Here is a 15331-nt window from a genome sequence, read left to right on the forward strand (position 1 = left end):
CCTTTCTGATATTCCATTGTGTACCCAGAGAAATAGCTGTATGGTCATGTTAAACTATAAAATGTGTTTCCTAATATATGTTTTAGAGGACAAAACCCACAAACATTTTTGAGAGCAATGAGAAGAGGAAATACTTAGAAATAATGGGTTTGTTCCAATTTTACTAGAACCTTTAGATGAAATATTATACTTTCCACTTCCTATTATTCAGAAATACTAGGGAATTATTTCTTCATCTGCTTACTGCTCTTTAACTGGAATTATGGGGAAAAAACGTAAGTGCTGATGGCAACTGATGTTTCTGATGATACAGACAGCTTTTATCTCTCATTTCCACAGCAGTTGAAGCACAGCATTTGTACGTAGCCAGATATAGAGTGCACTGTTTATTTCAGGAGGCTGTAAGTTCATCAGTTAAAAGAAAGCTGAGGTTGATTTCCTTCTGAAAGGACTGTTGATTTATTAGGACAGCTGGCTTCCTCCTGCAAAGCCTGAGAAATGACAGATATGACAGAACAGCAGAAAAGTGAGGGGTGGGGGTGAGGAAATGTAAAATATCAGTGCATTGCCTAATCAGAAGACATGCACTCTGAATAAGCAAGAAGGTGGTTGATGGATGGTGGTTAGAAGGCTTCTGAAAAGCATTATTAGTTGCCCTGTCCTAGGTCTTTATAGGTTAAGCAATCAGCATTTTAAGTATTCTTAGATCTGAAGGACAAATTAGCCTGTTCTGTATTTCCAGCATAGTGGAGAGGTAAAGACAGTGCTGAAGGTTCATTATTTAGTCCCGAAGACAAAGATTAAAGGGTGTTTTTATGGTGAAAAGCAATAAAAGGCCCAGAAAGGAAATCTTGCAGGAAATAAGACAGTGTATTTTTGAAACAAAGCTGACACTACAAGAAACAAAACTGGGAGACTGTTTAATGTTTGTTTTGGTTGTTGATGGTTGCAGGAAAACATGTAATCTCTTTACAAAATAATCAAGAGATATGGTGCAAGAATAGCTTGACAAGAATTGATTCAGATAAGTCTTACAAGCTCTGGTCTCTGATTAAAGCAGGTAATTACCATGCCATTTTCTGGCTTTGTAATGTATGAATCACTTGTGCTATATAAATATTTATTGAATACAAGCAATTTGGTATAGCCCTACATACTTGCTAAGCACCCAAGTCAACAGAAAAAAACAATGTTGCAAAGTATATTAAAGTCAAACACTCAACATTTTTCAGAACACTGAACATAAGGATTTTATTCATGTCCTGAGCTCCCAACAAAGCACTACTGTGGAAGTCCTCAAAATAATCCTTTACTAAGCAGAGGCAGAAGCCACTCCTGATATTCCTGACTTTCAGAGTTACAGAAAGTGTCTTCTGTTTAGTCACTAAAATCTGTCTCCACAAATGATTCCATGCAAATAAACAGACCATATTTCAGGTTTGTACTTCAAATACTGAAAAACTGCAAAGTACGCAAGTATGGAACTTGCATGCATATTTTCTTCAGCAGAATACATGTGGCAATGTCTTATGAAAAGCTACATTTTCTTTCCCAAAATAAAATGGCTATAAACTGTCAGAATTCCTAAGTAGCAGACAAAGGAAAGTTAGCTGAGTTTTTTACTTTAAACAGTAAAAGAAACACTTTGGAGAAATCACACCAGTGGACACATGCAAGAGAGAGAAGTAAATTTTTTAGCCCTCTGAGATACACAGTGTAAGGTATTTAATCTCTTCAAGTCTCTGAAAGGACATGAAAAGGACCTGCTTTTGTGAAAGCAGTGATAAAGCAATCAGTCTATTGCTCAAAACCAGTTCCAAAACAACAGACTACATATGCAATAGTTGAGAGTTGTGTACCTTTTAGAAACATTCCAGGCATCTGACAGGTTGATTTAAAAGACAAACTACAGAGCTGTACTTGAGATACTCAAGAACTCAAAACTTATTCTTTAGCTGAGTGAAGCTCACTTCTTTTCAACTTTGTCACTAATAACAAGAAGAATTAGAAGAACAAGTAGTGCTACAGTGCCTCAGACCAGAGGTTCATCTAATAAATAGTCTTGTCTTTAACAGTCTAATAATGGGCACTTTTAGGAGTGTACAAATAAGCATGTACTGAATAACTCGTCCTTGCTACATCATCCTGTTTTCTTTGAATTAATGGTTTAGGAACCTTCTGAGATGGAGGTTACACTTGGATGATTGTATTCAAGAGCCCCTGTGGGCCTTCCCCAGAAACATGGCAAATTCATTTTTGACAATATGCCACCCTATGGTAACTAAATAGCTTACGATTTTATCAGCTGCCATAATATTTATCATCAATCACTTAGTGTAATAACTGAAAGCTCTTAGTGCATTTAAACATCATTGAGTCCAGTAACCCCATAAAAAAGTTGATAATTTTGTTAACTGCCTGTCACTGTACATGTATTTTTAGGGTTATTTTTCCCAAATACATTACCTTGACCTTCATAACACTAAATTTGGTTTCCATTTTATTAACTCATATCTCAGCAGTGGACAAACCCCCAGGTGTTCACTGTCCAGCTCCAATTTTCACAACCATGAATAATTATGAGTTATCAGTAAACACCATCAGTAACTCTTCCCTCCAGGTGACTCAGGAGATTACAAATAGCACATGTCCTATATACTCCACATTTATTGCATCTTTCAGGAGAGTTGTTAGGCCTAATTTCCCAATACAAAAACCACACTTAATCTTCTCTAAGCTATCATAGATATTTCCTAATTCTTTTCTTATTACTGTTTTTACCAGTCTACCTGGGGGAAAATTATGTTAGCTGTTTTACAGTGCTCAGGAAAGATAAGGATTTTTTTAAGGACTGATGTTCCTTTGGCACTGTTCCTTTTATCTTTTTTTTTTTTTTTTTTTTTTTGCCAATATGTCAAATTTGAGAAGAATGTGATCAGTATTACAGTAATCTTCACCAAGCATATTATGAACAACACCTTGTGTTCCTGGTATGGATTAACCTTCTGTTGCAAGTTTTCACTCCACACAGCAGTGATGTGTGTGTACATGTGTGTGGTGTTTGCATAACAGCACATATGATAAATAAAAGTCTATGTACAAGTAACTGAAGTCTTCCATTATTACTGCTTTCTTTATTTGAAACCTCTCAATCTGTTGCAGTCGATACCATCTTAGTGAACAGATGAAAAAATGAAAACAGGAGAAAAGAAGTACTGTTAGCGAGTCCACTGATGCTTTCTGAAGTGTCAGTCATATTGCTTCTAAGTGCAATTCCATTTCACTTCTTGAAAAATCTGCAGAGAAATAAATGTACCTCATTAAAGTCTGGAAAAACATAAAACCAACAAAATGGACATTTACTAAATGGACATTTACAGAAAGACCAGTGATGCGGTGAGATATCTTCATCCTGACAGTAAGACAAAAAAGTTAGACATAAAAGTGGCCATATTTATGTCCCCAAGAGGGGTGAGTCTGGTGTGTAAACAAGTTTCTGAAAGTGAGCCAGGAGAATTCCTGTTAGTTGTGCCACTAATGATAAGAAGCTAATGCTCTTTGCATTTTTGCAGACTTTTCAGTTTTAAGATTTAAAAGCAATTAACTGATCCTGAGAATGCTTCTGCAAGACAAACACACATTATTATCCCTTCATTAGTGAGGGAGACAGAGGAACTGATTACCAGAACCAACAGTGAATCACCCACATCTTCTGTTGCTAATATTGTACAAACTGACCCCTGGAACATTAAAGCAATAATCCCATCAGACTTGTGACAAGGAGGAAGAAAAAAAATAAAAGGGAAAAAATTGCACACACATTAGAATAGACATTAGACTAGAAAAGGAGACAATTCCGGCTGGAGAGAGAAAACCAGGACTATCTTATTCATCATCCCCAAAATGAATCAGGAAATCTGAATCACTTTCCTCTCATCTCTACTGCAGTTCGTTTGCCTCCAGGCTCTGCCTCCCAGCATGTTACCTGTTTTGTTTCACCCAAACCCTGCACCTTTCGGGCTAGCAGTCCCTCAGGGCAGAGGCAGGCAGCTGCCTTTCTCTGGAGGTACATCCCGGAAAACTACAGTAATTCCCATGGCACGGCATTGCCCTGCAGAAAAAACCAATCTCCTGTCATAGCACAGATGCTGCCTTAGGCTCCAGAGCTTCTGCCAGCGTTTACTGCGCTTAAAACAAACCTGAAGCCGATGGCGGGCTGGGACCGCTGAAAGGCCGCGGCCCACTGCTCGCTCGCTAGATGGCGCCGCCGGCTTCTGCGGGAGATGGCGCCCCTCGACCCTCAGCCGCACCGCGGCCGCTCCGCGCGGTCGGTTTTACCGGTGCTCCGCTCTCACTGCACTCATCTGCTCCCCAGCCCCGACCCGTGAAACAAGGGAGACCCCAGCCCCAGTGAGCCTGACTGGCTCCCATGGAGACGGAAGGGTAGGCTTCCCCGCTCCCTGCCAGTGCGTGTAGAGCTGCGGGGATGGTAGTGCGGCGCCAGGGTCCTTTTGCTGGCGGTGTGGGTGTGGAGGGAACGAGATCCAGGGATGGGTGGAAGGGAGGGGTGCGCGCCGTGCAGACTCCGGGCTGGGCAGCAGGGCACAGTGCTCCCAGGAACTAGGGAGAACTCGCGGATTCGAGCCCATAGCTGCATGTTAACAAGGTGGAGGACAACAGGTGGCTGTGTGCGATGGAGTGCGGGGCAAAAGATGGAATTAGGAAGTCTCCCTTCACTCTGGGGCACTGTTCCTTTGTGGTGCCTGGCTCACCGTATTAGAAGATGCTGGAATGGTTGCCCATCTGATGCTAGAATGGCTGTAGTAGGGAGGATGGCCGAGTCATGGAGTTGCTGCAGGGTTGAGGGTGGAAGGGAAATCACCTGGTCCATCCCCTGGCACTCAGCAGGGCTGTGAATATCTCCAAGCCTGGAGACTCCACAGTATATCTGGGCACCCTGTGCCAGTCTTCAGTGTACTCATTACGCTCAGATCTGGGCTCTTTTATTGCAGAAGATAGGCTCTCCGATAGTCATTCCTCAATCCCCTGGCCAGAGTCATCGGGGACACCTAGAAAGTAGCCCAGGATGGGGAGGACCCTAACCCAAGGCATTCAGTTGCTTTGTATTTCCAGTAGAAATAAAAGCTTACTTATGAGCTGTGGATGGTCTGTGATGCAGCCTTGTCCTCAGTCCCTGGCTCATGCAGTACTGGGATGCCAGTGAAGACTTGTCATCTCAATGTCTGTGTGATCTTGTAGGAAAGACATTTCTCCATTTCGCACCTTCTGCAAACCTACCTAGAACTTGACTCAGCCAAAGTTCAGAGTAATTTAAAATGTGCAAGTTCTGTTTCTATTAAAGAAGGGATCAAATCAGGAAGTCGAACGATGTCCTCTGGGTATATAGCAGACTTATGAACAAGGAATTCTAAAGTTAGGAACATCTGGGAACTGCTGAAACCCAATGGAGAAACTAATGTTCAGTTAGGAAGAAAAAATCTTGTCTCATTGTACTGCAGTGCTAATGAACATAAAACTTATTTCTTTTAGTTCAAATAATCTTTCTCAACCATAAAAGTTTGCAAAAGTTTCTTAAGTATTTTATAGAAGTGCTGAAATAATTACATCGAGAACTTACATTTAAATGTCTTTCAAACCTGTATGTGGTACATAGGTAGTCTTGGGAAACAGTGAATTTTCTCCAGGGTATCCTACATATATATAAGCAATTAGGTAACTGTAGTAACCAGTCCACTCCCACTGGCATCATCTCTACAGTATTCACTGAAAAACTGTGATGTAGCGCTTTGATCTCCTTCTAACATTTGAATTTGGAACTTAATATGAAAAGAATACAAAGCAGAGAAAGAAAATGAGGGGGAGAAGAGAGAAAAAATCTCTATGGGGCAAGCATAAAAGGCAAAATAAAAGCTAAAGATTCAGGGGAACAAAGTCATAGAACAGGAGAAAAGGGAGGAGAATGTGGTTAAGATCAATGATTTGTGCTTTCATAGGAATGTCTGTCAATGTTCTTAACATTTACTTAAGAAAAGCTATCTGCTCAATTTCCATTCTGGATTAGCATGAAAAATAAAATCAACAGAAATTTTTTAATTTAACAGAAATTTTGTTTCCCAAAGGAACGGTTTTGAAGCTGGGGAAAAAAAAAAAAAAAGAAAAAAAAAAAGAAGATCTATTGGGGCTGCTTTTGGTAACTGTTCTCTGAAATAGCCTGGAGCTATTGACGATAAATGTAATCAACAAAAAACGATTAGTGTGTGCTGTGCCAGATTGCATAAGATACCAATTAAGAATTGGATCCTGCAGAACTCAGTTACTGGGAGATAATAGATTTGGGCTTTCTGTGTGTTAGTGGGACTCTAGAGGTTCTCATCAGTCCCTATGTTAGATCAAGTAATTGCCCCCTAATGTATCCGTTTCTCTGTGCTGACCACAGAGAGAACCTTGGGTGAGTAGTTTAGCTAGATATGCCTGCATTTTAGATAGCTACATTATGTGAGATTAATTCCATACCCTTCAGACGTCTTAGGTAGCTGAGCCTGTAAATGAAAGAGATGATGGTGTTATTGTAAATTATTATGATTAAAAATAAGGAAAATATTATGTGAAAATGTGTCCACAATTATTCTTCCTGCAACTGTTGAAACTAGCCTAAGACCATTTCTACAAAACTTGTCTTCTTCTTCTGAAGACATAGTAGGGTTATTTGTAGAAATGTGAAGATTAAAAGTTTACTGTAATATTCAATTTACACCCAGGTTCAGTCTTTATATTTTGTCCAAGTGCAGAGATTTAAAATATGTAATTAATGAAAAAAAAACCTTAAAAGTATGCACGGTACACTTTACTTCTGTTTTCCTAAATGTTTAAAGTACTTAAAATACTAAGAAGACTAAAAATTATCTTTATAATTGTAATGAATGAATTTGCATGTTAAAATTTTATATAATTCATACGGGGGATGTGTAAACCCCATGGCCCATATCTGGTCCAGCCTGTTACATACAGCACTTTATAAAGGTCAGCAAAGAGAAAAGTAGGCCCACTGATACCTTCTAGAGACTATAATAAACAGGTAGAAGAATATGGATTAATTAATAGACAGTAGCAAGAAGACTAATTGTTTCATGATGCCTTTTAAAATCCATTGTTTGACAGATAACAGAAGGGTTTAGAGAGAGGATTAAATTTTATCATTCTGGGTACTACCTTGATATTGTCTAAGGGCTCATGATTCACAGTGATGCTACTGTGGGTCTTTCTCTTGCAAATTGAATGCAACCAGGTAAAACCAACCACATGCAGCAGTTCCAGTCCTGTTGTCTATACTAGAATTTTCCATTCTGTCAACAGTTCAGTCCATTTTGCAGCAGTAGTATGAGGTACAAAGTGTTCTAACAGATGCAAAAGAAAGCTAGCACAGAAAGCTGAAAAAATTAATTCTTGGAGAGCTGACTTTGTAATTGTGAGACACCAAACTAGTTGTAATCCCATACATCCCTCTGTTTTAACTCTGGTATTTCAAACACAGCATCATACCGACTCTTCTTTGGCCACAGCTGAAAAATAAAACTTTTCCTTTGGCTACAAGAAGACTAAAGATTCTGTATTTTCATTACTGAATAACATTTTCCTGTCACAAATTTACCACAGTCTAGTTGCAGAGGAGGTGGTGTGTCTTCAGAAACTGGTGAGGAAATCAGGCAGGAAAAATCCTACATGAATACACATACACGCATCAGTATAAACACTTATATTTGAAAACAGTGCTGGGGTGTTTTCTCCACTCTGAAGATAATTTAAACAGAGTAATTCAAACAGTGTTTTTCTTATCTCAAACACTGAACTGACAGTGCATTTAAGTACACAGGACTTTTTGAAGAGAAGAGAGATACATGCAAATAACTGACTTATGCAGAACCACTGGGGTTTGGGTTTAAGCATTGAGCGTTGAAAGGGGTAGGAGTCTCCTCTGCCCAGTACAGATTAACCAAGTGCAACCCAGCCCTCTTCTGCGTCTGAGCAAGGCATGAGGTGTGTGGCGAATGTCTTAGTCATATCCAGTATCAACTCCAAAAGACAAACACAGAGGCTTCAGAGGGTTCAGATGCATTGGTCTCTGCCCATGTGGTGGTTCAATTAATTGAGACTTAGTAGATTGAATGACCCAGCCTTGCTATGGCAGTACTGTTCTGTGCTGCAAGTAGTGGTTAACAATTGCAGTGCCTACCTGATGTGAGCAGGTCTGGTCAGGGCTGTAGTCCTCCTCTCAACTTTCTCCCCAGCTACAAGTACCACTGTCCTGGCTCACTCTGCCCTGGCCTATTTTCACTGCTGTTCTCACCACAACACACTCTGTTGTTCTGTAAGAGGCGCTTCAGATCAAACTTTGCAAAGTCCCAGTATCTTGCAGAAGGATCAGTAGCATACCTTAGGCCTAGCATGTGATCCTGTCCATTTCTTGTTCAGTCATGATGTTGTTCAGTCTAGCTACAAAATAGCTTTACATAAAATAGTATGTATACCAACAGATTTTCATATAACACAGCTAGCGTGCAGAGTAGCCTGACTATTGAGCTCTCCATGCTTCCTGGATACCGTTAATACCAGCCTAGCTTTTCCTGTCTGGGCTTCTCTGGAGGCTCTAGCCTTTAAGTTAATCACAAGAATACCTCTGTTATGAGCTCCCAGTTTTTACAGTTAACTTACAGAGAAACAAAATTTAGTCTGTTCTCTTGTATGTTTCCATTTTTCTTTTGGGAAAGGTAATCTTAATTTATCAGATTCACTAATCAAGGCATGTATGATAGGATGCAGCAGCCTGTATTGTTTGTAAGCATAGAACAGGAAAAGCACTTTCAATATTTACTTGTCCGAAAGGCAAGCATAACTATATATTCCCTGATATCTGTAGCACATACCAGGAAACAATTTTATCTCTAGTCATCTCCATGGGAAGCAGGTGGTGTTTTTCTCATTTGCAGAGTTTTCTGCAAAGTTCTCTCAGCTATTTCCTGTTTCTTCCTGAAAATAGCCGTGAACATTTCTTTATCACAGAAGTTGGTATTACAAGGCTTATTATAGTAATTTCAGGAATTTCTTTTTATCTCAGGGCTTTTATCTCTGGGGTTTAAAAAGTGTTCAAAGGACATTAATTGTAAACTTTACTTTTGGTTTACTTAATTTTAACTTGATTTTAAATAACCTATAGGGGTTTTGTTTGTCTGTTTGTTTATTTGTTTTTCCAGGTCTCTTGGTTAAGTAATGTCATATATACAAACCAGAAAGGGAAGAGCAGTACAATCTTTAGATGTCTTTCCGCACCTGTGATTAGTGAAACTTCTCTACAAACTTAGCTAAAGGTGTGTCAATCCAGCAAAGTGCAGTGGTGAAAACTGAAAGCTCAGATGAAACATGTTGGCAGGGGTGTCCCATATTTTAAGATAGCCCTTGATAAAACTGAAGTCAGTATTCATAAAGGAAGGGATTACTTACATTCTAAGTACCTATCAATAGCATTTCTACTTAGGAGACATTATTGTTTACTGAATATCTAGAAAAATGGTAAATAATAGTGGTAACACAAATGTTCTCAAGCTGCTTGGCCATAGACACAGATGTAGATAATAGTATCTATTATTCTAGATACTGTCTTCTGTTCAGCATGACATCATCTTTTTGACACTCAGAGATGCAGGTATTGTAACAGGTTTTAAATGAATGTTGAAAATCTGAAGTGAGCCATGTTCCCATCATAGCCTAGATAACTCTGAAGTAATACAGCAGGAAACAAATATTTAAAGAATTGAGTAAATGATGCCCATTTTGTACAAAAAAGAATTTCTGCGTTGAGTCAAATAAAATAATTTCATATAGTAAATTTCTGTCAGAGCTTTTCTGTAACACCTCTGGAGCCAGCTTTTCAGCCATGCTCATTTATATGAAAAATATGTGTACTACCCAAACTGAACAAAAGAAATTCCTTTGGAGGGGATTTTGGAGGGAGTATATGTGTGTATTTATAGAAATCCACTAACTGTATTTGTGAAGAGAGGAGACTGTATCTGCGTAGGAAAATGCAAAACTGACGTAAGATTTTTGCGAGTTGGAACATACAGACATTTCGTCACTCTACATCTTGGTATGTGCATCTTTTTCTTGGATATCCATAGTTGCTTCTAGTGCACTCATTCTGGTCGAACTTCATAGCAGGTTTTGTCTGTTCCTCCTGAAGCAGAAACAAATTATAATTCCAGCTCCAATTATGGAAAGGGCTAGAAGAATGAACAGCCAGATGATGCCGGTGGGAAGTACTGTCTCCATTTTCCCTTCTGTAAGTGGATAAAATGCAATCAACACCTTTGGTTTTAAGTGATTTCAGAATCCAGTAGTAGATGGGATTGCTTTAACCAGAAATCAGACAAATACAATATGCATGTGAAATTTCTGTTCAATGATTATTTAATGGGCATTTTTAGCTATTCAAACAAACAAAAATTAAGTCTGATCAGAACCAGGTTTATTTCAGAATAATCTGCATTTCCTGCATCTAGATACAGATTAAGTTTATAGACTTTTTATTAAAATTTTTGTTTTAAATATGTAATTATATTCTTCTTATATTTGAGCATTTAATTATAATTCTACTTAAAAGGAAGTATGCTTACTTAGAGCTTCTCTTGACATTTCTGTGTTTTGAGGAGCTTTTGGAAGGAAAAGAAAACGTTTATTCTGAATGCTTTAATTACAAAAAACAATCCCAAAACAATTTAAACTTTCTAAGTCCAGACGCTCCTAACAGTTCCCCCTAAATCCACTTACTGGTGACAACTGCTCTCACAGGGATGTGGAGCTATGTATATGTAAACCTCTAATAGGATGATTGGCTCTTTTATTTCAAGAATATCTGACATCCTCAGTTGAGATACCATACAAGACAGGAAATCAAGAATCAGAACTCTGTTCTTTCTAAAAGTGTTTTAAAATATTTTCATTTCTGAGAAACTGCCCACAGGATCCTTAAGGTGTTTTGTGAAACATGAAAAATTTCTTGAATGGATGTGTTGAGTGTTAGAGGTGTATCATGAGCATTTTACCAATTCCTCTAATGCATCAACTTAGAGAACAGTAATGAAAGGAATCACCAGTTCCAACATTTCTACAAGACAGTTTTCATTGCACTCATCAGAACAAGATACAGCTTTTTTTTTATATAATATATTCAGCTGAAATAAAAAAAGTTTGTTTTGAGCTTAGTCTGTATGATATTTGAGGGAAAAGCCTACTAAAAACTGAGTTTTTATTAAAAATGAGTGGTCTTTGACAATTCTTTTAGCTAAGCATAGGGGTCTAAAGTATTCATGATGGCTGTGTGGGACTGATGGTAATTTTACAGGATTTATGAGAGAGGCAGTCTTCTGAGGAGGTAGTCAGAAGCTGTGTGGGGCTTGTCAGTATTTAGGCAGGTGAATCCTGCTGTTGGGGTCTATAGATTTTTCACACAAGCCTATAATGTTTTACATTTTACATTATATAATGAAAACACAGTATCAGGTATTATTTACCTTAATGTATTAGAGATATTACTTAATTTTTGGTTTTTTTTTACAGATATATCCTTTTTTGAATGAAGACGTTGGTGTTCCAGAAGCCAGACAGTGCATACATTTCTCCTCAGTCTTCCTGCCTTGTGTTTGAAGGTTCTCCCATTTGCCGTTTGACAAAATCTACTGCAGATTTGTCTGTCTACACACACTGTTCTAATATTTTAAATGAGCATATATGTATAAAATACCAGGGTTAAACAGAATACATTGTGATGAGGAAAACGAAAATTTATAATACAAATAGGTCGTTAAATGTTTCAGGTACATTTGTAAGCATATGTAAGGATTCTTTGAAATAAACTTTGATGTATTTTTTTATATGTGTGTATTTTTCCACTATACAAAGTTAATTTCTTTCTAATATAACATACCATCATTTTGTATGATATGGTAACGTATAATCAAATACCGAAGATGTTACCTCTGTCATTTTTCTTTAGTCCTATCCAAAAGTTTGGTGATTTTCCATGGAGTATCTTAATGGTGTCTGCCAGAAGTTTACTTCAGTATAGTCTCCTACTGATACCAAATCGGCAGCTGAAAAAAATATTAATAACACATCACAATGTCACATTTTCTCACAGTGTAAGTCAATAAACACATAAAAGATAGGTAAAAAGATGTAAAAGACGCCGACTCTTGCATGCAGTATTTACTAGTCTCATGGTTATTATATCACTGCATTTTATTTTGAGCATGACTCTGAGCTGTATGGATGCAAGTTGGCACAAGGACATGGATTTTGTTTAGCCTGTGGTATTTTGGAGAAGAAAAATTGATGTCCTTTGATACCATTTGGACAAGCCCAACGACAACACAGAATGTGGTGAAAGTAGGCTGAAAGTGGTACATATGATGTAGTCAGCACCAAGTATGTTACCACTACAGGTCTATCACTCACCAGTGCCTGTGCAGCATTTTTAGCAGTGCCTGAAGCTATGTACTGCAAGGGTAGATAGGATGTGTAAGAAGCCCTTACACACTGCAAATTACAGACATTACGCATTACAAGTACACACAGCTGTGTTAGGATTCTTCTTAAGAAAATGACGACCTTCCTGGCATGGCCAGTGGGTATAATGTAGGCAAAAGTCTAGAATTAGGCCAGTCTCCAAATGTTACCTTTCATTCTGGTTATTAGTGTGATATTTACATTCTGTAGTAATTTATTTTTCTGTAGAACCATTTCAGGAATTCTGCTGTCAACAGCTATAAAGTAAATTATCTTGCAATGCTACTTTTTCTGTTTACTCAATCATAGGCTCATGTTTTCATACACATGAGGAAACATCCTACACATTAATACTATATGTCTGAGTGATACTTTTAATCATAAGAGAGAATGCGAGGATATCTTGCAGCACTTCCCTATGAGTATGAAAACACGGAATTCTGAAATACGTGCTGCATCATGGCATTTATCACTGGACACTCAGGAGAAGTCAGAAATGTGGAGTAAAATGTCTTTTCCTCTCCCCTGGTCCACATACTGTTCTCTCCAGCTTGCAGAAGCTACATGGCTGGGCGTGTTTTACTGATTCATGGAAACTGAATGACTTCTCCTTCTCAGCTGTGGGCCAGCCAGTGCGATCCGTTTAATAAACTCTGCCAAGGAACTAACAAAGGCAACTTTCCTATTTTACATTGTGTGGGGATTCCCTCTTGTCTGGGGAAGAAAAAGAAAATGTTTATTCTGAAGTCTGTGTCTTCCTGGGACTGTAAAAGTGTTTATCTCCCTACCCAATTACTGAGGTCTATACAACTAGTAGGAATTTAATTTTTGGGGGGATATTCATATTTCACCTAGTATTTGAGACACCAGACACCTCTGTCTTTGACAAAGTTTAGTTTTATTGTGAAAAAGCACACTCAGAAAAGCAAGCTAAAAAGCTTTAAGTTTGAAATTTTAAAGTAATTTAAGATTTGCTTAGCAGTATCATCCGTTCTTTCATGTGTTTAAATGACATCTTCAATCTTTCTAAAAAGAAAACCCACTCACCTAGTAAAGCATATTCCCGTTGAGCTTGAGACCAGCTTCTTTTCCTGGAGGCTTCAAAGTAATAGCAGTGACTATGGAAAGGTATCCAAGATTTGAGTCATTTTGATTCATGGCATTTTCCAGGAATTGTGGTGGCTCAGTAGGGGCCACTGCTGATAAGAGATCAGGCACTTGGAATCCAGTTATAAAACATTTTTATCCCACTAGTAAGACAAAACTAAACAGACAATATTAGGTTTGTCATCATAGAAGAAATGAAGCATATTCTAAAATGAGTTTGAGTATGGCTTCAATTTTGATTTTCAGAGAATATTTCACTTTATGTTTATTTGTCAAGATGTTTGGGAAGATACACTAGTATACCTGAAGTATAGATTTCCTCTAATTATGATTTTTGTAATTACTCTAGTCAACAAAATATCCAGCTGGTTTTCTGGCATAAATATCTGCCTGATTAGTTAAAACTGCTGTTTTTAAAATGTCTTCTGATGCTTCAGTCTCTATTTTTTTGATAGGATCAAAACCTTACAGCAGAAACAGTGATTGTGAATGAAAGTGTTGGTATGACTAAACATGGCTTGCAGGATTTTTTTTTAACTGCTTCCTGAATATATTCCATAGTGATTTATATATTAGGAAGATTTTGGATGAGGAGATAAATGCAGATGGGATGAAAATTAAATGTTCTGCCAAATTACATTTTCTTCCTGTGAGTCTTCTACACTTTATTTCTTTCCCTGTTAAGGAACATTCAGCACTCAAATTAGATTTCCAGAACATTAAAGTGGAAAGAGACGTTTTATATCAAATCTGAGGATTTTTTTTCAAATTACATCATCTTGGACTGTATTTTGGCATGCAATTTTAAAATTTCTAACTATTCAAGATCTTCCATAATGTTGAGAAAAACAAGAATATAGCTAAATTGTTAAATTATATTTATACTTATTTCCATAGAAATCATAGAAGTTTGTGCTTAGAAAGCTCCTCAAGGGGTTATTTACTTCATCATTGTGCTCACAGGTGACATGAATTGATATAGAATTATATAATTCCTAAAAGATGTTCATCCTGCCTATTCTTAGCCAGCTGTAGTGATGGAGGTTCCCTGACCTACTCAAAGTACTTATTAAAGGCTTCTGTACTGATAAAATTAGGTGGTTTTCCTTGACATATTTAAGTCTGATACTCCCTTTCAACTGATAGCAGACATAGTGGAGAATTTAAATCCATTCCTTAGGGCTCTTTTTTAGTATTCAAAATTCATAATCTAGATCCTCCTTAGTCTTTTGTTTCATACTCTTTTGTGCAACACTAATTATATTACCTCTAAATTCTTGTAATCCTGGTCATCTGAAAACCTAATCTGACTGAAAGCCTTTTCAAACTTTGGTGTCCCAAACTGGATACAGAATTTCATGACATCTAATCAAAACAAATATCATAGCAGGTGAATGACTTCTCCTATTAGAATGAATAATTAAGAAATTAATGAGTATTCAGTCCTTTGTTTCTTGGGCTTTTGGCAATTATTGTTATGAACTGATTTATTTCTGGGAATAATTCATGTCAATATGTAGAGCTAGTTAGTTAGCTATTCATGTCTTCCTTTATACTAGTGTCTAAGCCAAGTATTTTTCTAGTGGTTTATATTTACCACAGTTGATAAATCCACACATCCTCTACTTAAAACACTTATATACAA

The 15331-nt window shown here is 37.6% G+C and overlaps 1 pseudogene; it reads right to left on the bottom strand.

The window, feature by feature from the left end:
- Positions 1-9858: 9858 nt before the first annotated feature.
- LOC133209734 (macrophage mannose receptor 1-like) overlaps positions 9859-15331 on the bottom strand; it is a 29810-nt pseudogene continuing 24337 nt past the window's right edge.

This window comes from Neopsephotus bourkii, unplaced genomic scaffold (assembly GCF_033783945.1).
Source record: "Neopsephotus bourkii isolate Nb327-2 ecotype Australia unplaced genomic scaffold, CSIRO-AGI_Nbou_v1 NB_53, whole genome shotgun sequence".
NCBI lineage: Eukaryota > Metazoa > Chordata > Aves > Psittaciformes > Psittacidae > Neopsephotus > Neopsephotus bourkii.